Genomic DNA, 22,997 nt, shown 5'->3' with positions numbered 1-22,997 from the left:
ATGGATATATCTCAAAATCATTGTTGTAAGTAAAATAAGTGATACATAGAAGACTATCTATTGTATAATTGAATTTACATAAAAGCCTATTAAATACCAACTAATCTATAGTGAGATAAAACGGTTCCATAAGTGCAAGGTATGGGGTACAGGGAGGGATGGATAACAAATGTCCATAAAGAAAATTTTGGGAGTTATGGAAATGTTAAGCATCCTAATATGGTGATAATTCTGTAGATGTATACATCCTCCAAACTTCTTTAAATTGAATACTTTAAATATGTGCTGTATAAAATATCTCTCAATAAAGTTAATTTTAAAGAGATCAGGAATAAGTTTGTAGAAAACTAGATTGATTAACTGAGAAATATGAGTCCTAATTAAGCCTTTTGTTATTTTTAAGGTAAATTATTTGGAGAAAAAGCAGAGACTCAATCCTCCACCTGCAAAATGTTCCCATTCATCCTCTTGTTTTCTAGTTCACATACATAGCCTAGTGTGATGTAGAAGTTTGATACTAATTAAAAGACTGATCTGTTGGAGATCATGTCATTAAGGTATACAATGATCTTACATAATGATCTCCCTGCACTTGTTCTTGTAGTCTATAAAACTCCAGGTGTCTTTCCTCTATATGCTGAAGATTTGGGGACCTGAATCACAATTATTATCTGCATGCCAATTTGTACCTCCAGTATATTTCTTTGACCTCATCTAAACTTCCACTTCTCCTCATTCACCAAATACTTGGGCACTGGGCTTGTGGTCTTCCTCCCTACCTCATTCATTCATCAAACACCTATTGAATGTCATATCAGTTAGAATAGACTAGATTGTATTGGAGTAACAAATATCCCCCAAATGACACTGATTTAACTCAACAAAAGTTAGTTTTTTGCTCATACTATATATCCAAAACTGGTCAATAGAGTTGTTATCTTTATACAGTCACTTAGAGACTCAGGGTAATGAAAGCTGTACCATCATCTAGCTATACCATCTGGAACATATGATCTTCTTAGTTACCATGTCAGGGAAGACATAACTGGCTGATTTTACATAAATAATCAAAATTTTGGCCCACTGGCAAGAACTAGTCACATGTACTCACTTAACTGCAAGGGAGCAGGGAAGTGTAATCTTCTCCTGAACCGAGAAAGAAAGGAAAACTGGAGATTGGCAAGTACTAGAAATTCCCACTACAAGTGAATACTATATTCCAGGTGTTAGGGATATAGCAGAAAAAAAAGACAAACAAGGTCTCTGCTCTCTTAGACCCTGCCTTATAATTTGGGAGCTATCCAACAAATAAGTAAACATGTTCTAAAATATTATCTTTCATTGACTTTTTGTTACCACACTCTCCTGGTTTTCTACTTCTCTGAATATTCTTTGCAATCTCTTTTGCAAAATTACTTTTTTCTGCCTATCCTTTAAATGTAATGTTCCTCAAAGACCTAGGCCTTCTCTTCTTTAAAAAGAAATTAATACCTAAGTAAAACATGAACACATTCTCATTTTGACAATCACAAATATTGCAGATAAAGTTAAGGTCCTTACTTTTTGTATTTTAATTTAAATTCTAGTTAGAATTTACATTACAGTGCAATATTAGTTTCAGGTGTACATATAGTGATTCAATACTTCAATACAGCACACTGTGCTCATCACAAGTACACTCTTTTTAAAATTTTTTTTTATGTTTTATTTTATATTTGGGAGAGAAAGAGAGACAGCACGAGCAGGGGAGGGGCAGAGAGATGGAAACAGAATCTGAAGCAGGCTCCAGGCTCTGAGCTGTCAGCACAGACCCTGATGCAGGGCTCAAACTCACAAGCAGTGAGACCATGTCCTGAGCTAAAGTTGGACGCTTAACCGACTAAGCCACCCAGGTGCCCCACAAGTGCACTCTTAAATATCCATCTCCTACTTAACCCATGCCTTCATCCACTTCCCCTCTGGTAACCATCAGTTTGTTCTCTGATGGTTTAAAGTCAGCTTCTAGGTTTGCCTCTCTCTCTCTCTCGTTTTTTTTTTACCTTTGATCATTTGTTTCTTATATTCCACATATGAGTGCAACCATATAGTATTTGTCTTTCTGCAACTGAGTGTAATACTTTCTAACTCTATCATTGTCATTGCAAGTGACAAGATTCCATTCTTTTTTATTCTGGAGTAATATTCCATTGCACATAAATACTAAATCTTCTTTTCTTTTCTTTTTTTTTTCTTGTATCTAGGGTTAGGGTTAAGGTTAGGGAGGGCCAGGGCTAACCCTCCTTATACTTTCCTCCATGCCTTTTATCTTCTTATCCTCTAGTTCAGTGGTTCTCAAACATGAGTATACATCAGAATCACCAGAAGAACTTGTTAAAACACTGGTTTCTGAACTCCATGCCAATGGTTTCTGATTCAAAAGGTCTTGGATGAGACCCAAGAACTTGCATTTATAGCATGTTCTTAGGTTATGCTGCTGCTACTCCAGAAACCAGACTTTTAGGCCTCCAGGTGTAGTATATACCTGCTAATTCTTTCTCTCATCATCTATTGCCTCTTTATCTGGTAGTCTCACCCTGATGTTACTTTGAGAAGATCATTCCTGTTGATCAGTGATGTGCTATGTTTACGTGTTTTGAATAAAGCTAACTTTATCTCTGGTCTCCTGAGTATACATGTAACATGGGCATGGCTAATCACTCTCCCAGGCCACAATATGTGATTAGATTATTGGTGTGTGACTCAATTAAACCATTCTGCTTCTCTCAGCGATAATACTAGGAGTATTGGTCAAGAAATAGAGAAAGACACATTCTCTATTCTGCTGGACTTAAAGTCATAACATTGTAAATGAGAAGTTACTGGTAACCATCTTGCCACAATGAGGGAAGAAGCTATATGAAAATGAATACAATGCTAGGAAAAGCCTAACTGAGAAATGGAGAGAGTTCATGTCTTAATGACATTATGAGGTCCTGGATTAGGTCATATTACCCAAAACTAAAATCCCTGGACTATTCTGTTACATGAACCAACAAATTGCCCTTTTGAAAAAGCCAATTTAGATCGAGTTTTTCATCAGTTTCAAATGTGAGTCATAACTGAAATACCACTCAGTCTTAATGGTACAGGTAATTATTCCTGTTAGTATGGAGGTGTTCTGGGGTCTGCAACAGGTCAGCCTGGCCAACACTGACAGGTGGAAGGCAGGTGGGTCAGAGAATCAGAGCTAAGTAAGCCAGGTTGAACATGGAACATTCCCTGATCAATTTCCAAATGATTTTCAGTTGCAAACATATGGAAGAACACCAGAATTTGAAGTACCTCAAACCGGTACAATGTTTTTTTCTTCTGGTGTTCCCTTATGAGGGGACTCAATGCAACTCCAAACTCAGAAGTGAATACTGTAGTACAAAAAGAGATTCAAAAGAAATCTGCCTTAAGGAGTAGGATAATAATACCTAAAGCTCAAAGGTGGGGAATTTCTCATTTTTTGCCTCCTTTTATTCCATTCTTTTGTGCCCCAGCCTCTAGGCAATCCTGTGTCAGTAATATTGGTTAGCAAGTGGGGGATGCAATAGCCAAAACTCAGAAAGGGGAATGTTCCTCTCCTTTGGATGGAGTTGTGGGCCCAAGAGGGCAGAAATAAATCCCATTGCTTTTTTCCTTTTCTTTGTCCTCTTTCTGCCTGACTCTGGACATGGTACAATCATGGACATGGGCAGCTTTTTGGTGAAAGGTTAAAAACAAGACTTCACATCCAAAACCATGAGATCCAGAAGGAGGTACATGATCTTTCAAGTGCTGAAATAAAAGAACTGTCAACTCAAAATTCCAAATCCAGCGAAAATATCTTTAATAATAAAGGTGAAATAAATACATTCTCAAATGAAGAAAAACTAAGAGAATTTGAAACAGGAGACCTGCTGTAGAAGAATTGCTAAAAAGTTCTTCTAACAGAAAGAAAATGATAACCAGAAGAAAAGTTAGATCAACAGGAATGAAAAACAAGCAATAAAAATGGTAAATATCTGAGAGGGTTTTCAATGTATATATAAGACAACTATAGCATAAATATGTGGAAGGTAAAGGTGTCTATATAGTGGAATGATTTCTACATTTCAATTGAATTAATAAGAAATTGATTTGAATTTTTCTAAATTTATGGATTCTAAATGAGTTGTGAAAAGAATACATTTGGTAATCCCTAGAGCAACTACTAAGAATACTGTACAATACTTAAAAGTGTTTTAACTAAATTATAATGGAATACTAAAAAATGTTCTAAAATAAAACAAATATAAAATAGTAGACCTAATTCCAAACATATCAATAATTACATCAAATGATTTAAACACACCATTTAAAAGACAATTATTGGATTGTAACATGATCTAAATATATGCAGTACGTAAGAACTAAACAACTCAATTGTTCTTTGAGTGAATGGATAAATGGTGATACATCCATAAAATGGAAGATTACTCAACAACATAGAAGGACAACTAACAATATATGAAAAAAGATGACTGATTCTCAAAGGTATTATGCTGAGTGAAAAAAAAGCCAAGCTCAAACAATTATATACCAATTGCTTTTAGATAGCATTCTGTAAAAGAAGAAACTATAGGAATAGAGAACAAGGAATAAGTGGTTGCCAGGGGTTATGGGTGGGGATGAGGAGATGACTGCATAGGGATAGCACAAATGAAATTTTTAGAGTAATAAAACTGTACTATATTCTAATTATGGTGATGGTTACCTGAATCTAAACATGTGTAAAATTTTACACAAAAATTTGAAAAACAAACTTAAGAAAGACAACAATCACAATATATAGACCTTACTTGGATTCTAATTTTTAAAAAAATTCTATAAAATATTTTTACATTTATGAGAATTGGAAATTTGAACATTTACTATATACTTAATAATATTAAGTAAAGTGACTTTTAATTTTTTTAGAGATAGAGAGCACATGAGAGTGGGGGAGAGGGGCACAAGAAAGAGAGAGAGAAAGAGAGAATCTTAAGCAGGCTGCATGCTTAGTACAGAACCCAACCCTGGGATCATGATCTGAGCCAAAATTAAGAGCCAGACACTCAACCAACTGAGCCATCCAGGTGCATCTGATTATTTTTAAATGTAGTTATATTTTTAAGTCTTTTATAAATACATACATATATTTTATAAATACATGTGAGTAAATAATGAAGTTTTATTGATATTTTTTTAAGTACTTAGGTGAAGTGTCACCAATAACAAAGTAGAGAATCCCATCACCATCTCAGAGCCCAGCGGACAGCCTGCAGGGAGCAGCTAGGGTGTCATCCCCAATGTTCAGTAGAAGCCCACCTGCTCCTATTCAGACTGTGAGTCCAACTGGGCTCAGAATTCTAATTAACAGGGATTGGAGTTCCCAAATGAGGCAACTGGGTGGTAGAGGGAAGATTGTGTTGGATGCCAGGAGACAGACTTAAGGTAGTTAGAGGTGGCCTACCAGGAAGACAGAAAACCTAGGCCACACCAACTTCACCCAGAGCCTCTGCCCACAGACTTGGGAGGCCACCCTGGTGACCTCCACAGCAGAGCAAGAAAGAGTCCCACACTCACTGGTGAAGAGTTGCTGGATGTGAGGAAAGCCACTGCTAAGCCCAGCCAGAAGAATGCTAACCGTGATCCAGGTAAGGTCCACAGTGACAACCAGAGCCCAACATGGAGGGGATCCAGAGGCAGGACAGACATGGGCAAGGCTACCTCAGTTTCCAGTGAGTCCCCAAATGATCCTAGTGCTTGGGCCTCCTGTCCCAGAACAGCACAAATCCCACCAACACCTCATCTCCTGACCTGTGAGATTTGCAGGATCTCAGTTCCAGCAGTGGTAGAAGGTCTCATTTTGCCAGCACAACACCACACACCTTGTTAAAATGCATCCTACCCCTGCTGAGGACCAAACACCACGCATGACAGGCAAAAAGAGCCTCTGCAGACAACTGGACTGAAGGAAAAAGAAGCAAGGACTAAACAAAAGAACATATGCAACACACATAGGAGACACTCCCTGAAGCACTAGGCCTCAGGAAACAGGTGGACACTGCACAGCAAGGCACTACAGGACCTCTTCTTCATAAAGTTATTACTGACAAGAGCAAGAGACATAGCTGATGTTCCTAAACATGGAAATGGGCACAGAGAGTTAGACAAAATGAAGACACAGAGAAATATGTCCAAAATGGAAGAACAGAATGAAACTACAGCAAGAGATGTAAGCAAAATGGATATAAGTAATATACCTGATAGAGAACTTAAAGTAATGATCATAAAGATACTCAACGGATTTGAGAAAAGAGAAGAGGCTATCAGTGAGAGCCTTAACAAAGAGATTAAAAAAGAACCAATCAGAGATGAAGAACACAATAAGTGAAATTAAAAATACATTTAGTGAAATAAATAGCAGGCTGGAAGCAGCAGAGGAGTGAATTAGCGACCTGGAAGACAGAGTAATGGAAAGTAATCAGGCTGAGCAGCTGAGAGGAAAAAAAAAGTAATGCAAAATGAGAATAGTCTTAGGGAACTCAACGACTCCATCAACCATAAAAACATTGACATTATAGGGATCCCAAGAGAAGAGGGGAGAGAAAAGGGGGAAGAAAACTTACTTGAAGAAATAATAGTTGAAAACTTCCCTAATTTGGTAAAGGAAACAGACATCCAGATGCAGGAGACACAGAGATACTCAAGGAAGTCCACACAAAGATACATAGTAATAAAAATGGCAAAAAGTAGTGGTAAAGAAAAAAAAAATTATTCAGCAAGAGAAAATAAGACTGTTACATACGAAAGAAACTCCATAAGGCTATCAGTGGATTTATCAGGAGAAACTTTGCAGGAGAGACGGGAGTGGCATGATATATTCAAAGTGCAAAAAGGAAAAAATCTGCAACCAAGAATAGTCTATACAGCAAGGCTAGTATTCAGAATAGAAGGAGATATAAAGAAATGAAAGGGGTTCACAACGACTAAACCAACCCTATAAGAAATATTAAAGGGGACTCTTTGAGTGGAAAAGGAAGACCAAAAATGAGAGTATGGAAAGTAAAAAACACAAAAGCAGTAAAAATAAGTATTTCTCTAACAATCAGTCAAGGGATTTATAAAATAAAAGAATGTAAAATATGACTCCATATACCTAAAGCATTGGGAGAGGAGGAATAAAGAATTGGTTCAAACATAAATGACCATCAACCTAATATAAACTTCTATATATAGAGGATGTTATATGCAAACCTAGTGATAACAACAATCAAAAACCAATAATAAATATGAAAAAAATAAAAAGAAAGGAATCCAAGTATATCACTAAAGAAAGCTAGCAAAACATGAAAGACAGCAAGAGAAGAAATGATCAGAGAAAGACTACAGAACAACCAAAACAAGTAAGAAAGTGGCAATAACACATATTTATCAATAATTATTTTGTAAATGAGCTAAACAATCCAATGAAAAGACATAGGGTGACAGAGTGGATAAAAAAACAAGACCCATCTATACGCTGCCAACAGGAGACTCATTAAAGACCTAAAGAGACCTGCTGATTGAAAGTGAGGGGATGGAAAAACATTTATCATACAAATGGATGTCACATGAAAGCCAAAGTAGCAATACTTAGACAAGGTAGAATTTAAGACAAAGACTATAACAAGAGACAAAAAAGAACACTATATAATAATAAAGGGGACAATCCAACAAGATATAAGAATTATAAATATTTATGCACCCAACACTGAAACACCCAAATACATAAAACAGTTAATAACAAACATAAAAGTAGCTAATAGATAGCAATACAATAATAGTAGGGGACTTCAACACCCCACTTATATCAATGGACATATTGTCCAATCAGAAAATCAACAAGGTAACAATGGCTTTGAGTGACATACTGGACCAGATGGAGTTAACAGACATATTCAGAGCATTCCATTCTAAAACAGCAGAATACACGTTCTTTTCAAGTGCACAGAGAACATTCTCCAGAATAGATCACATTAGCCACAAAAAAATCTTAACAAATTCACAAAAATCAAGGTTATACCATGCATCTTTTTTGACCACAATGCTATGAAGCTAGAACTCAATCACAAGAAAAAAACTAGAAAGAGCACAAATTCATGGAGGTTAAAAAGCATGCTACTAAAGAATTAATGAGTCAACCAAGAAATCAAAGAAGAAATCAAAAATTACATGGAGACAAATACAAATGAAACAGCAGTCCAAAACATTTGAGATGTGCAAAAACTGTTCTAAGACGTAAGCATATAGAAATACAGGCCTTCATGGAACAAAAACAGATACTCAGATCAATGGAACAGAATAGAGAACCCAGAAATATACCCACAAACATATGGCCAACTAATCTTTAACAAAGCAGGAGAGAATATCCAATGGAATAAGACAGTCTCTTCAGCAAGTGGTGCTGGGAAAACTGGACAGCGACATGCAGAAGAATGAACCTGGACCACTCTCTTACACTATATGCAAAAATAAACTCAAAATGGATGAAAGACCTAAATGTAAGACAGGAAGCCATCAAAATCCTCGAGGAGAAAGCAGGAAAAAAACTCTCTGATCTTGGCTGCAGCAACTTCTTACTCAACACATCTCCAGAGGCAAGGGAAACAAAAGCAAAAATGAACTATTGGTACCTCATCAAAATAAAAACCTTCTGCACAGTGAAGGAAATAATCAGCAAAACTAAAAGGGAACTGATGGAATGGGAGAAGATATTTGCAAATGACATATCAGATACAGGTTTAGTATCCAAAATCTATAAAGAACTTATCCAACTCAACATCCAAAAAACAACCCAATGAAGAAATGGGCAAAAGACAAGAATAGGCACTTCTCCAAGGAAGACATCCAGATGGCAGACACATGAAAAAATGCTCAACACCACTCATCATCAGGGAAATACAAATCAAAACCACAATGAGATACTACCTCACACCTGTCAGTATGGCTAACATTAACAACTCGAGCAAACACAGATGTTGGTGAGAATACGGAGAAAGAGGATCTCTTTTGCAATGCTGGTGAGAATACAAACTGGTGCAGCCACTCTAGAAAACAGTATGGAGGTTCCTCAAAAAATTAAAAATAGAACTACCCTACCATCCAGCAATGGCACTACTGGGCATCTTTCCAAAGGATACAGGTATGCTGTTTTGAAGGGGCACATGCACCCCGATGTTTATAGCAGCACTATCAACAGTAGCCAAAGTATGGAAGGAGCCCAAATGTCCATCGATGGATGAATGGATAAAGAATTATTACTCGGCAATCAAAAAGAATGAAATCTTGCTATTTGCAACTACGTGGATGGAACTAGAGGGTATTATGCTAAGTGAAATTAGTCAGTCAGAGAAAGACAAATATCATATGACTTCACTCATATGAGTACTTTAAGACACAGAACATGTGAATATAAGAGAAGGGAAGCAAAAATAATATAAAAACAGGGAGGGGGACAAAACATAAGAGACTCTTAAATATGGAGAACAAACAGAGGGTTACTGGAGAGGTTGTGGGGGGTAGGCTAAATGGGTAAGGGGTATTAAGGAATCTACTCCTGCAATCATTGTTGCACTATATGCTATTTGATATAAATTTAAAAATTTTTTAAAAATGTTAATTTCCAACAAAGTTGTAAACTATAAAAGAACAAAAAATAAATTACAAAGGCAAAAACAACAACAACAACAAAAAATACAGGCCTACATCAAGAAACAAGAAAAATATCAAATAAACAACTTAGCCTTACATCTAAAGGAGCTAGGAATAGAAGGGGAAAAATCGAAACCCAACAGAAAGAAGGAAATAATAAAGATTAGAGCAGAAATAAATGATATGGAAACTTAAAAAACAATAGAACAGATCAATTTCCAAGATGCTCTTTGAAAGGATCAAGGAAATTGATAACCCCCTAGCTAGGCTTATCAAAGAAAGGGAGAGCATCCAAATAAGCAAAATCACAAATGAAAGAGAAGAAATAACCAACACCACAGAAATACAAACAATTGTAAGAGAATGTTATGAAAAATTATGTGCCAACAAAGTGGAAAAACAAGACGAAATGGGTAAACTCCTAGAAACATATAAACTACCAAAACTGAAACAGGAAGAAATAAAAAATTTGAACAGACTGATAACCAGAAAAGAAATTAAATCAATGAAAAAACAAAAAAACAAACAAAAAAAACTCCAAACAAACAAAAGTCCAGGACCAGATGGCTTCATAGGGGAATTCTACCAACATTTAAAGAAGAGTTAAAACCTATTCTTCTCAAACCATTCCAAAAATTAGAAATGGAAGGAAAACTTCCAGACTCATTCTATGAGGCCAGAAATTACCCTAATACCAAAACCCAATAAAGACACCACAAAAAAAAAAGAAAGAGAGAGAGAGAGAGACAGAACTACAAGCCAATATCCCTGATGAACACAGATGCAAAAATCCTCAACAAAGTATTAGCAAACCCAATCTAACAATACATTTTAAAAAATCATTCACCAGGGCACCTGGGTGGCTCAGATGGTTAAGCGTCTGACTCTTGATTTCAGCTCAGGTCATGATCTCAACTGTTTGTGAGTTTGAGCCCCGCATCAGGCTCTATGCTGACAGTATGGATTCTCTCTCTCTCCCTCTCTTTCTCTCTTAAAATAAATAACTAAATATTAAAAAAAAATCATTCACCACACTCAAGTGGAATTTATTCCTGGGCTGCAAGGGTAGTTCAATATTCACAAATCAATCAGCATGATACATCACATTAATAAAAGAAAGGATAAGAGCCATATGATCCTGTCAATATATGCAGGAAAAGCATTTGACAAAGTAAAACATCTATTCTTAATAAAAACCCTTAACAAACTAGGTTTAGAGGGAACATACCTCAACATAACTAAAGACCATATATGAAGAACCCACAGCTAATATTATCCTAAATGGAGAAAAACAGAGCTTTTCCTCTATAGTCAGGAACAAGACAGGGATGTCCACTCTGACCACTTTTATTCAACATAGTACTGGAAGTCCTAGACACAGCAATCAGACAACAAAAAGAAATAAAAGGCATCCAAATCAGCAAGGAAGAAGTCAAACTTTCACTATTTGCAGATAACATGATACTCTATATAGAAAACCTGAAAGACTCCACCAAAAAATTGCTAGAACTTCTACACAAATTCAGTAAAGTTGCAGGATACAAAATCAATGTACAGAAATCTGTTGCATTTCTATACACCAACAATGAAGCAGCAGAAAGAGAACTTAAGGAATGAATTCCATTTACAAATGCACAAAAATAATGTTACCTAAGAATAAACCTAACCAAAGAAATTAAAGACCTGTATTCTTAAAACTATAAAACATTGATGAAAGAAATTGAAGATTACACAAAGAAATGAAAAATATTCCATGCTCATGGATAAGAAGAACAAATATTGTTAAAATGTCTATACTACCCAAAGCAATCTACACATTTCATGCAATCCCTATCAAAATACTACCAGTTTTGCAAGATGGCGGCTTAGGAGGACGCTGGGCTCACCGCACGTCCTGCTGATCACTTAGATTCCATCTACACCTGCCTAAATAACCCAGAAAACCGCCAGAGGATTAGCAGAACGGAGTCGCCGGAGCCAAACGCAGACGAGAGGCCCACGGAAGAGGGTAGGAAGGGCAGCGAGGCGGTGCGCGCTCCACGGACTGGCGGGAGGGAGCCGGGGCGGAGGGGCGGCTCGCCGGCCAAGCAGAGCCCCCGAGTCGGGCTTGCAAAAGCGGAGGGGCCGGGCGGACTGTGTTCCGACAGCAAGCGCGACTTAGCGTCTGGGAGGTCAGAAATTAACAGCTCTGCTCGGAAAGCGGGAAGGCTGGAGGACAAAGGGAGGGAGAGCTGCTGAGCCCCCTGACAACAGAGCTCAGTTTGGTGGGGAACAAAGGCGCTCGCCAGCGCCATTTCCCCCGCCCATCCCCCAGCCGAAATCCCAAAGGGAACCGGTTCCTGCCAGGGAACTTGCTCGCTCCGCGCAAACACCCAACTCTGCGCTTCTGCGGAGCCAAACCTCCGGCAGCGGATCTGACTCCCTCCCGCTGCCACAGGGCCCCTCCTGAAGTGGATCACCTAAGGAGAAGCGATCTAAGCCTGCCCCTCCTGCCCCCGAGCACCTTGCCTACCCACCCCAGCTAATACGCCAGATCCCCAGCATCACAAGCCTGGCAGGGTGCAAGTAGCCCAGACGAGCCACACCACCCCACAGTGAATCCCGCCCCTAGGAGAGGGGAAGAGAAGGCACACACCAGTCTGACTGTGGCCCCAGCGGTGGGCTGGGGGCAGACATCAGGTCTGACTGCGGCCCCGCCCACCAACTCCAGGTATACACCACAGCACAGGGGAAGTGCCCTGCAGGTCCTCACCACGCCAGGGACTATCCAAAATGACCAAGCGGAAGAACTCCCCTCAGAAGAATCTCCAGGAAATAACAACAGCTAATGAGCTGATCAAAAAGGATTTAAATAATATAACAGAAAGTGAATTTAGAATAATAGTCATAAAATTAATCGCTGGGCTTGAAAACAGTATACAGGACAGCAGAGAATCTCTTGCTACAGAGATCAAGGGACTAAGGAACAGTCACGAGGAGCTGAAAAACGCTTTAAACGAAATGCATAACAAAATGGAAACCACCACAGCTCGGCTTGAAGAGGCAGAGGAGAGAATAGGTGAACTAGAAGATAAAGTTATGGAAAAAGAGGAAGCTGAGAAAAAGAGAGATAAAAAAATCCAGGAGTATGAGGGGAAAATTAGAGAACTAAGTGATACACTAAAAAGAAATAATATACGCATAATTGGTATCCCAGAGGAGGAAGAGAGAGGGAAAGGGGCTGAAGGGGTACTTGAAGAAATCATAGCTGAGAACTTCCCTGAACTGGGGAAGGAAAAAGGCATTGAAATCCAAGAGGCACAGAGAACTCCCTTCAGACGTAACTTGAATCGATCTCCTGCACGACATATCATAGTGAAACTGGCAAAATACAAGGATAAAGAGAAAATTCTGAAAGCAGCAAGGGGTAAACGTGCCCTCACATATAAAGGGAGACCTATAAGACTCGTGACTGATCTCTCTTTTGAAACTTGGCAGGCCAGAAAGAATTGGCACGAGATTTTCAGGGTGCTAGACAGAAAAAATATGCAGCCAAGAATCCTTTATCCAGCAAGTCTGTCGTTTAGAATAGAAGGAGAGATAAAGGTCTTCCCAAACAAACAAAAACTGAAGGAATTTGTCACCACTAAACCAGCCCTACAAGAGATCCTAAGGGGGACCCTGTGAGACAAAGTCCCAGAGACGTCACTACAAGCATAAAACATACAGACATCACAATGACTCTAAACCCGTATCTTTCTATAATAACACTGAATGTAAATGGATTAAATGCGCCAACCAAAAGACATAGGATATCAGAATGGATAAAAAAACAAGACCCATCTATTTGCTGTCTACAAGAGACTCATTTTAGACCTGAGGACACCTTTAGATTGAGAGTGAGGGGATGGAGAACTATTTATCATGCGACTGGAAGCCAAAAGAAAGCTGGAGTAGCCATACTTATATCAGACAAACTAGACTTTAAATTAAAGGCTGTAACAAGAGATGACGAAGGACATTATATAATAGTTACAGGGTCTATCCATCAGGAAGAGCTAACAATTATAAATGTCTATGCGCCGAATACCGGAGCCCCCAAATATATAAAACAATTACTCATAAACATAAGCAACCTTATTGATAAGAATGTGGTAATTGCAGGGGACTTTAACACCCCACTTACAGAAATGGATAGATCATCTAGACACACGGTCAATAAAGAAACAAGGGCCCTGAATGAGACATTGGATCAGATGGACTTGACAGATATATTTAGAACTCTGCATCCCAAAGCAACAGAATATACTTTCTTCTCGAGTGCACATGGAACATTCTCCACGATAGATCCTATACTGGGTCACAAAACAGCCCTTCATAAGTTTACAAGAATTGAAATTATACCATGCTTACTTTCAGACCACAATGCTATGAAGCTTGAAATCAACCACAGAAAAAAGTCTGGAAAACCTCCAAAAGCATGGAGGTTAAAGAACACCCTACTAACGAATGAGTGGGTCAACCAGGCAATTAGAGAAGAAATTAAAAAATATATGGAAACAAACGAAAATGAAAATACAACCATCCAAACGCTTTGGGACGCAGCAAAGGCAGTCCTGAGAGGAAAATACATTGCAATCCAGGCCTATCTCAAGAAACAAGAAAAATCCCAAATACAAAATCTAACAGCACACCTAAAGGAACTAGAAGCAGAACAGCAAAGGCAGCCTAAACCCAGCAGAAGAAGAGAAATAATAAAGATCAGAGCAGAAATAAGCAATATAGAATCTAAAAAAACTGTAGAGCAGGTCAACGAAACCAAGAGTTGGTTTTTTGAAAAAATAAACAAAATTGACAAACCTCTAGCCCGGCTTCTCAAAAAGAAAAGGGAGATGACCCAAATACATAAAATCATGAATGAAAATGGAATTATTACAACCAATCCCTCAGAAATACAAACAATTATCAGGGAATACTATGAAAAATTATATGCCAACAAATTGGACAACCTGGAAGAAATGGACAAATTCCTGAACACCCACACTCTTCCAAAACTCAATCAGGAGGAAATAGAAAGCTTGAACAGACCCATAACAACGAAGAAATTGAATCGGTTATCAAAAATCTCCCAACAAATAAGAGTCCAGGACCAGATGGCTTCCCAGGGGAGTTCTACCAGACGTTTAAAGCAGAGATAATACCTATCCTTCTCAAGCTATTCCAAGAAATAGAAAGGGAAGGAAAACTGCGAGACTCATTCTATGAAGCCAGTATTACTTTGATTCCTAAACCAGACAGAGACCCAGTAAAAAAAGAGAACTACAGGCCAATATCCCTGATGAATATGGATGCAAAAATTCTCAATAAGATACTAGCAAATCGAATTCAACGGCATATAAAAAGAATTATTCACCATGATCAAGTGGGATTCATTCCTGGGATGCAGGGCTGGTTCAACATTCGCAAATCAAGCAACGTGATACATCACATTAACAAAAAAAAAAGAGAAGAACCATATGATCCTGTCAATCGATGCAGAAAAGGCCTTTGACAAAATCCAGCACCCTTTCTTAATAAAAACCCTTGAGAAAGTCGGGATAGAAGGAACATACTTAAAGATCATAAAAGCCATTTATGAAAAGCCCACAGCTAACATCATCCTCAACGGGGAAAAACTGAGAGCTTTTTCCCTGAGATCAGGAACACGACAAGGATGCCCACTCTCACCGCTGCTGTTTAACATAGTGCTGGAAGTTCTAGCATCAGCAATCAGACAACAAAAGGAAATCAAAGGCATCAAAATTGGCAAAGATGAAGTCAAGCTTTCGCTTTTTGCAGATGACATGATATTATACATGGAAAATCCGATAGACTCCACCAAAAGTCTGCTAGAACTGATACAGGAATTCAGCAAAGTTGCAGGATACAAAATCAATGTACAGAAATCAGTTGCATTCTTATACACTAACAATGAAGCAACAGAAAGACAAATAAAGAAACTGATCCCATTCACAATTGCACCAAGAAGCATAAAATACCTAGGAATAAATCTAACCAAAGATGTAAAGGATCTGTATGCTGAAAACTATAGAAAGCTTCTGAAGGAAATTGAAGAAGATTTAAAGAAATGGAAAGACATTCCCTGCTCATGGATTGGAAAAATAAATATTGTCAAAATGTCAATACTACCCAAAGCTATCTACACATTCAATGCAATCCCAATCAAAATTGCACCAGCATTCTTCTCGAAACTAGAACAAGCCATCCTAAAATTCATATGGAACCACAAAAGGCCCCGAATAGCCAAAGGAATTTTGAAGAAGAAGACCAAAGCAGGAGGCATCACAATCCCAGACTTTAGCCTCTACTACAAAGCTGTCATCATCAAGACAGCATGGTATTGGCACCAAAACAGACACATAGACCAATGGAATAGAATAGAAACCCCAGAACTAGACCCACAAACGTATGGCCAACTCATCTTTGACAAAGCAGGAAAGAACATCCAATGGAAAAAAGACAGCCTCTTTAACAAATGGTGCTGGGAGAACTGGTCAGCAACATGCAGAAGGTTGAAACTAGACCACTTTCTCACACCATTCACAAAAATAAACTCAAAATGGATAAAGGACCTAAATGTGAGACCGGAAACCATCAAAACCTTAGAGGAGAAAGCAGGAAAAGACCTCTCTGACCTCAGCCGTAGCAATCTCTTACTCGACACATCCCCAAAGGCAAGGGAATTAAAAGCAAAAGTGAATTACTGGGACCTGATGAAGATAAAAAGCTTCTGCACAGCAAAGGAAACAACCAACAAAACTAAAAGGCAACCAACGGAATGGGAAAAGATATTCGCAAATGACATATCGGACAAAGGGCTAGTATCCAAAATCTATAAAGAGCTCACCAAACTCCACACCCGAAAAACAAATAACCCAGTGAAGAAATGGGCAGAAAACATGAATAGACACTTCTCTAAAGAAGACATCCGGATGGCCAACAGGCACATGAAAAGATGTTCAGCGTCGCTCCTTATCAGGGAAATACAAATCCAAACCACACTCAGGTATCACCTCACGCCAGTCAGAGTGGCCAAAATGAACAAATCAGGAGACTATAGATGCTGGAGAGGATGTGGAGAAACGGGAACCCTCTTGCACTGTTGGTGGGAATGCAAATTGGTGCAGCCGCTCTGGAAAGCAGTGTGGAGGTTCCTCAGAAAATTAAAAATAGACCTACCCTATGACCCAGCAATAGCACTGCTAGGAATTTACCCAAGGGATACAGGAGTACTGATGCGTAGGGGCACTTGTACCCCAATGTTCATAGCAGCACTCTCAACAATAGCCAAATTATGGAAAGAGCCTAAATGTCCATCAACTGATGAATGGATAAAGAAATTGTGGTTTATATACACAATGGAATACTACGTGGCAATGAGAAAAAATGAAATATGGCCTTTTGTAGCAACGTGGATGGAACTGGAGAGTGTGATGCTAAGTGAAATAAGCCATACAGAGAAAGACAGATACTATATGGTTTCACTCTTATGTGGATCCTGAGAAACTTAACAGGAACCCATGGGGGAGGGGAAGGAAAAAAAAAAGGAGGTTAGAATGGGAGAGAGCCAACGCATAAGAGACTGTTAAAAACTGAGAACAAACTGAGGGTTGATGGGGGGTGGGAGGGAGGAGAGGGTGGGTGATGGGTATTGAGGAGGGCACCTTTTGGGATGAGCACTGGGTGTTGTATGGAAACCAATTTGTCAATAAATTTAAATAAATAAATAAATAAATAAATAAATAAATACATACATAAAAATAAATACATAAAAAAAAAACAAAAAAACAAAATACTACCAGTATTTTTCACAGAGCTAGAACGAACATTCCTAAAATTTGTATGGAACCACAAAAGATCCCCAATAGCCAATGCAACCTTTTAAAAGAAAGGTAAAGCTGGAGGCATCACAATTCTAGACTTCAAGTATATTACAACCTGTAGTGATCAAAACAGTATGGTACTAGCACAAAAATATACACATAGATCAATGGAACAAAATAGAAAACTGAGAAATGAACCCACAACTCTATGGTCAATTTTTGACAAAGCAGAAAAGAATATCCAATGGGAAAACAACAGTCTTTTCAACAAATGGTGTTGGGAAAACTGGACAGCAACATGCAAAATAATGAAAGTGGACTGCTTTTTTACACCATACACAAAAATAAACTCAGAATGTATTAAAGACCTAAATGTAATACATGAAACCATAAAAATCCTAGAAGAGAATAGAAGCAGTAACTTCTTTGACATTAGCTGTCGCAACTTCTTTCTAGATATGTCTCCTGAGGCAAGGGAAACAAAAGCAAAAATAAACTATTGGAACCTCATCAAAATAAAAAGCTTTTGCACAGCAAAGGAAATAATCAACAAAACTAAAAGTCAACCTACTGAATAGGAGATGATATTTGCAAATTATATATCTGATAAAGGGTTAGTATCCAAAATATATAAAGAACTTTATAACTCAACACTTGAAAAACAGTTAATCCAGGTAAAAAACAAGCAGAAGACATAAACAGACATTTCTCCAAAGAAGACATCCAGATGGCCAACAGACACATGAAAAGATGCTCAACATCACGCATCATCAGGGAAATACAAATCAAAACTACAATGAGATATCACCTCACACCTGGCCAAATGCCTAAATATCAAAATTACAAGAACACTGTTGGTGGTAATACAAAGTGGTGCATCCAGCATGGAAAACAGTAGGGGGAGTTCTCAAAAAGGTAAAAATTGAACTACGATATGATCCAGTAATTGCAATACCTGGTATTTACCCAAAAAATACAAAAGCACTAATCCAAGGTGATACATGCACCTATATGTTGATTGGAGTATTATTTACCATAGCCAAATTATGGAAGCTGTCCAAGTGTCCACAAGATGATGTGGTATATATAGAATGGAATATTATTCAGCCATAAAAAAGAACAAAATCTTGCCATTTTTGGTAACATGGATAGAGCTAAAGAGAATAATGCTAAGCAAAATAGGTTTGTCAGAGAAAGACAAATACCATATGATTTCACTCATATGTGGAATTTAGAAAACAAAATAAAATGAGCAAAAAGAAAAAAAGAGAGCAAGAGAAACAAATCAAGAAACAGACTCTTAACTATAGAGAACAAACTGATGGTTACCAGAGGGGAGGTTGGCAGGGAGATGGGTGAAATAGGTGAAGGGAATTAAAGAATACACTTATGACGAGCAGCGAGTAGTGTATAGAATTGTTGAATCAATACATTGTACACCTGAAAGTAATGTAGACCTCTATATTAATTACACTTGAATTAAAATAAAAAACAAAAAAATCTTTAAAAAATAGACTTTGCTAAGAAAATAAGGAAAAATAAAACACATAGTAATAAGTGAGACTACAGATTTCTCAACCACATTTAAATAAAATGTAGCCTAGACTGACTTGGCTTGCACAGTTTGCAAGACATCGCAATTTCCTATGTCTTTCCTTTACTTCAAGAAATATTAAAAACATCATCCAAAAGCCACTCTTTTTAGTTCTTTAACAGTGTAGTTACTCCTTCTCTCCCACTTTTGGTCCATTTTTTTTTGCTCCAAGTGAAAGGGATGATTTGGGAGCTTTGGCAAAGGAACATATACTGTTAATTTGCTAAGTATTTGCTAAGGGATTTCTCCAGCCAGAAAAAAAAGGACATTAGAATTGGATACTTTATAGATTAACATAACAGAATCACAAATAGAAGGCCAGCATCTTACTCAGCATGGTTTTTCCTGTCCCTTCTGAAGGGTACTGGAGTCATTTACTGAAGTGATCAAAGTTTCTTTTTCTCTCCTAAAATAAAATTATAGGAATTTTCTCCTAACTGCATTTTAAGAGTTTGGGAGGTAGAAAGTTTTTCCTACATTCGGAGCACAGACAATAAAGATAAGGAGAGAAGAATTTCTGTTACACTGAGCATCCCCTTTGACAACAAGTCCATTCAGTCTAGAAGTAACAATCCATTAGAATCTGTAGGAAGCTTCATATTTCAGCTCAGGCCTTCATTCAATGTGACAGTGCTGAGATACTCCTGGAAATCTCTCTCTGCATTGTTTAAAAAAAGGCCTACAGGCTTATGTGGGAGGTGCTATTACAGCCTGGAAAAAGTCTAAGATTTTTTTTTTTTAATATATAAGAACCACACCTTGTGTGCTGTCTTTCTGGTGGGAGTTTTCCAGTTACTGGAGTGTCCAGTAGCCATTTCATTCTGTTAATGGGAGTGATGAAATAATATTATGATCAGGAGATCCACAAAGTCTTGGCCAGGAAAATAGGCAACATATGTGTTCTGATAAGACATTCATTGGAATGTCTCCACAGATACATAATGGAGCATGACTGAGGTCCACGGAGGTTGCATTCACTTTGTAGGTTTGTAGGAGTTCTACTTCCTGATTATATGGGTTTTAGAGGGCCACAATATAAGTCCTCCTTTCTTTGCCAGAGTTTGGAACCAAATGAAAGATAGGGAAGTCATGCACATGGAGATAAAAACATCAGCTTTATTACTGATAAAACTAATATTGGAGAATGCAGATTCCTTAATGCACCAAAGAATCAGTCAGGCTTACTCATCCATTTGCAAGCAATATTATACAACCACAGGTATCCTTATGTGAAAGCCTGCCCTTGTAAAATAAGGAAGAAGCAGACACAAATGCATGTGGGCAGCTGGCAGCCAAAGGAACAGAAGGAGAAAGAGGCTCAGTTACACATGCTAAGTTTATGCTCCCAAATTCATCAGTCAGGTAAGTCACCAGAATAAGTAGGTGAGAGAACATACAGTAAGTAAGTAGGTGAGGGAACAGGAGAGATTAGGGAAGACCTTTCCTCTTGGAAACCAGAGGAGAGTGGAAAAGTTGGTCTCCACATCCCAGAACATCAGTTATTCACCTGCAACATCTAATGTGCTAAAAGTCTATATCCAGGTAGAGTAATTAGATATTTCCAAACATTGCATCAATATTTTTTATTAATAAATATTTCTCTAAATTTGATGTTACTGGTAACTTAATGGCATCTTTGCAAATGACTCTTTGCAATTTGTTGTTTCTCACTGTGAACATACTATGAGAGATGAAACTATATAGTTCTATGAATCAATTAACATCTATAATCACTAATCTGAATTGGGTAAAATACTTCTAGAAATGGGCAGGATTAAAAAAAAAACAGGAAGAACACAAAAGGAGTCCATGATGTTTTTAGGGACAATGAATAACATAATTGGTAAGCATCCATTACAACAGAAGTGTTATATTCTAATAGACCCTTAGAACCACAGAATCTATAAAAGATATTAGGGTCATTTGCTCCAACTCATTTGACACTAAGGTCCATGGAGGAGAAGTAACTTGCCAAAATCAGAACAGCAAGTATGAACATAGAGAAGGCAGTGGGATTAAAAATCAGGTCTTCTGATTCCCATTACAATATATATCACCAAGATTTATCTTTTGAGTACCATTCATATATGCTGATTCACAGGGGTAAAATACTTGGGCCATATGTTAATGTGATTTTTAAAAAGATCAGAATTACTCAGTAACCATTTTGCCCCATCCTCTCTGCCAAAGACAATTTTTACACTGAACATATTACAATTTGGAAAGACTGATTTTAAGCCTAATATAGGTAATGAAACAGAGAAAAGTATGTAGTTCATTCAATAGGCTCAAGTCTTCTGACCAGATGAATCATATTCATACTGAGAAATTTATGGATGAGATCCTTCTTGGTGATCTTTGAAGACTTTTGGAGAATGGAAGAGGAACTCTAAAAGGCCCCCAACATCATGAATCATCAAGGTAATGAAAATCTGAAACACAATAAGACATCACTTCACACCTGTTAAGATTGCCGTTATCAAAGTATTGTATGTTGATCAAAGTATCAAAGTATTATAGTATGCTGATAAGTATTATTCAGAATGTGGAGAAATTGGAACCCTTGTAAACTTGTGATGGGAATATAAAATGGTGCAGCCACTATGGAAAACATATGGAGGCCCCTCAATTAAAAATAAAACCACAATATGATCTAGCAATACCACTTTGGGTATATATCTAAAAGAATTGAAATCAGGATCTCAAAAATGTGTCTGAACTTGCATCTTCAATGCAGAATTATTCACAAAAGCCAAGACATGGAAACAACCTAAATGTCCATTGACAGATGAATGAAAAAAGAAAATGCACTAAATATGTACACTGGAATATTATTCAGCCTTATATAGAAGGAAATCTTGTCATATATGACAACATGGATGAATCCTGAGGACAGGATCCACTTATGCTAGGTGAAATAAGGCAATCACAGAAGGGCAAATATTGCATGATTCCACTTATATGAGATATCTAAAACAGTCAAACACACAGAAGCAGAGTGTAGAATGGTGGTTACCAGGGTCTGGGGTAACCCATAACTGATAAGTTATGCAAGATGAATAAGTTTTAGAGATCTGTTGCACAACATAGTGCCTATAGTTAGAAATACTGTATTGTACACTTAAACTTTTGTTGAGGGTAGATTTCATTCTGTGTTCTTACCACAATTCTTTAAATGGGCAAAAAAAGGGTGCCTGGGTGGCTCATTCGGTTAAGTGTCTGACTTAGGCTCAGGTCATGATCTCACGGTTCATGAGTTCAAGCCGTGTCAGGTTCTGTGCTGACAGTTCAGAGCCTGAAGCCTGCTTCAGATTCCGTGTGTGTCTCTCTCTGTCCCTCCTCCACTCATGCTCTCTCTCTCTCTTTCAAGATTAAATAAACATTAAAAAAATAAATGGGCAACAGAAATGAGCAGACACTTCACCAAAGAAGATATACTGATAGGAAATACGCATATGAAAAGATGTTCATTTAATAGACCCATTTAATTGCATATTAAAATAGCAGAAATATCACTACACACCTATGAGAATGTTGAAAATTCAACAAGGATGTATAACGACAGGAACACTTATTGCTGATGGGAATGCAAAAATGGTTCAGTAACTTTGAAAAACACTTTGGCATTTTCTTAAAAACTAAAAATACTCTTACCATATGATCCATCAATTGCACTCCTTGGTATTTACCCAGATGAGTTAAAATTTTCTACACAAAAACTTACATATGAATGTTTATAGAGATTTTTTTCATTATTTCCAAAACTTGGAAGCAACCAAGATGTCCTTCAGTAGGTAGATGGATAAATTGTGATCCAACCA

The sequence above is a fragment of the Prionailurus bengalensis genome, chromosome X (assembly GCF_016509475.1).
Source record: "Prionailurus bengalensis isolate Pbe53 chromosome X, Fcat_Pben_1.1_paternal_pri, whole genome shotgun sequence".
Lineage (NCBI taxonomy): Eukaryota > Metazoa > Chordata > Mammalia > Carnivora > Felidae > Prionailurus > Prionailurus bengalensis.
This window is presented reverse-complemented; position numbering follows the sequence as displayed.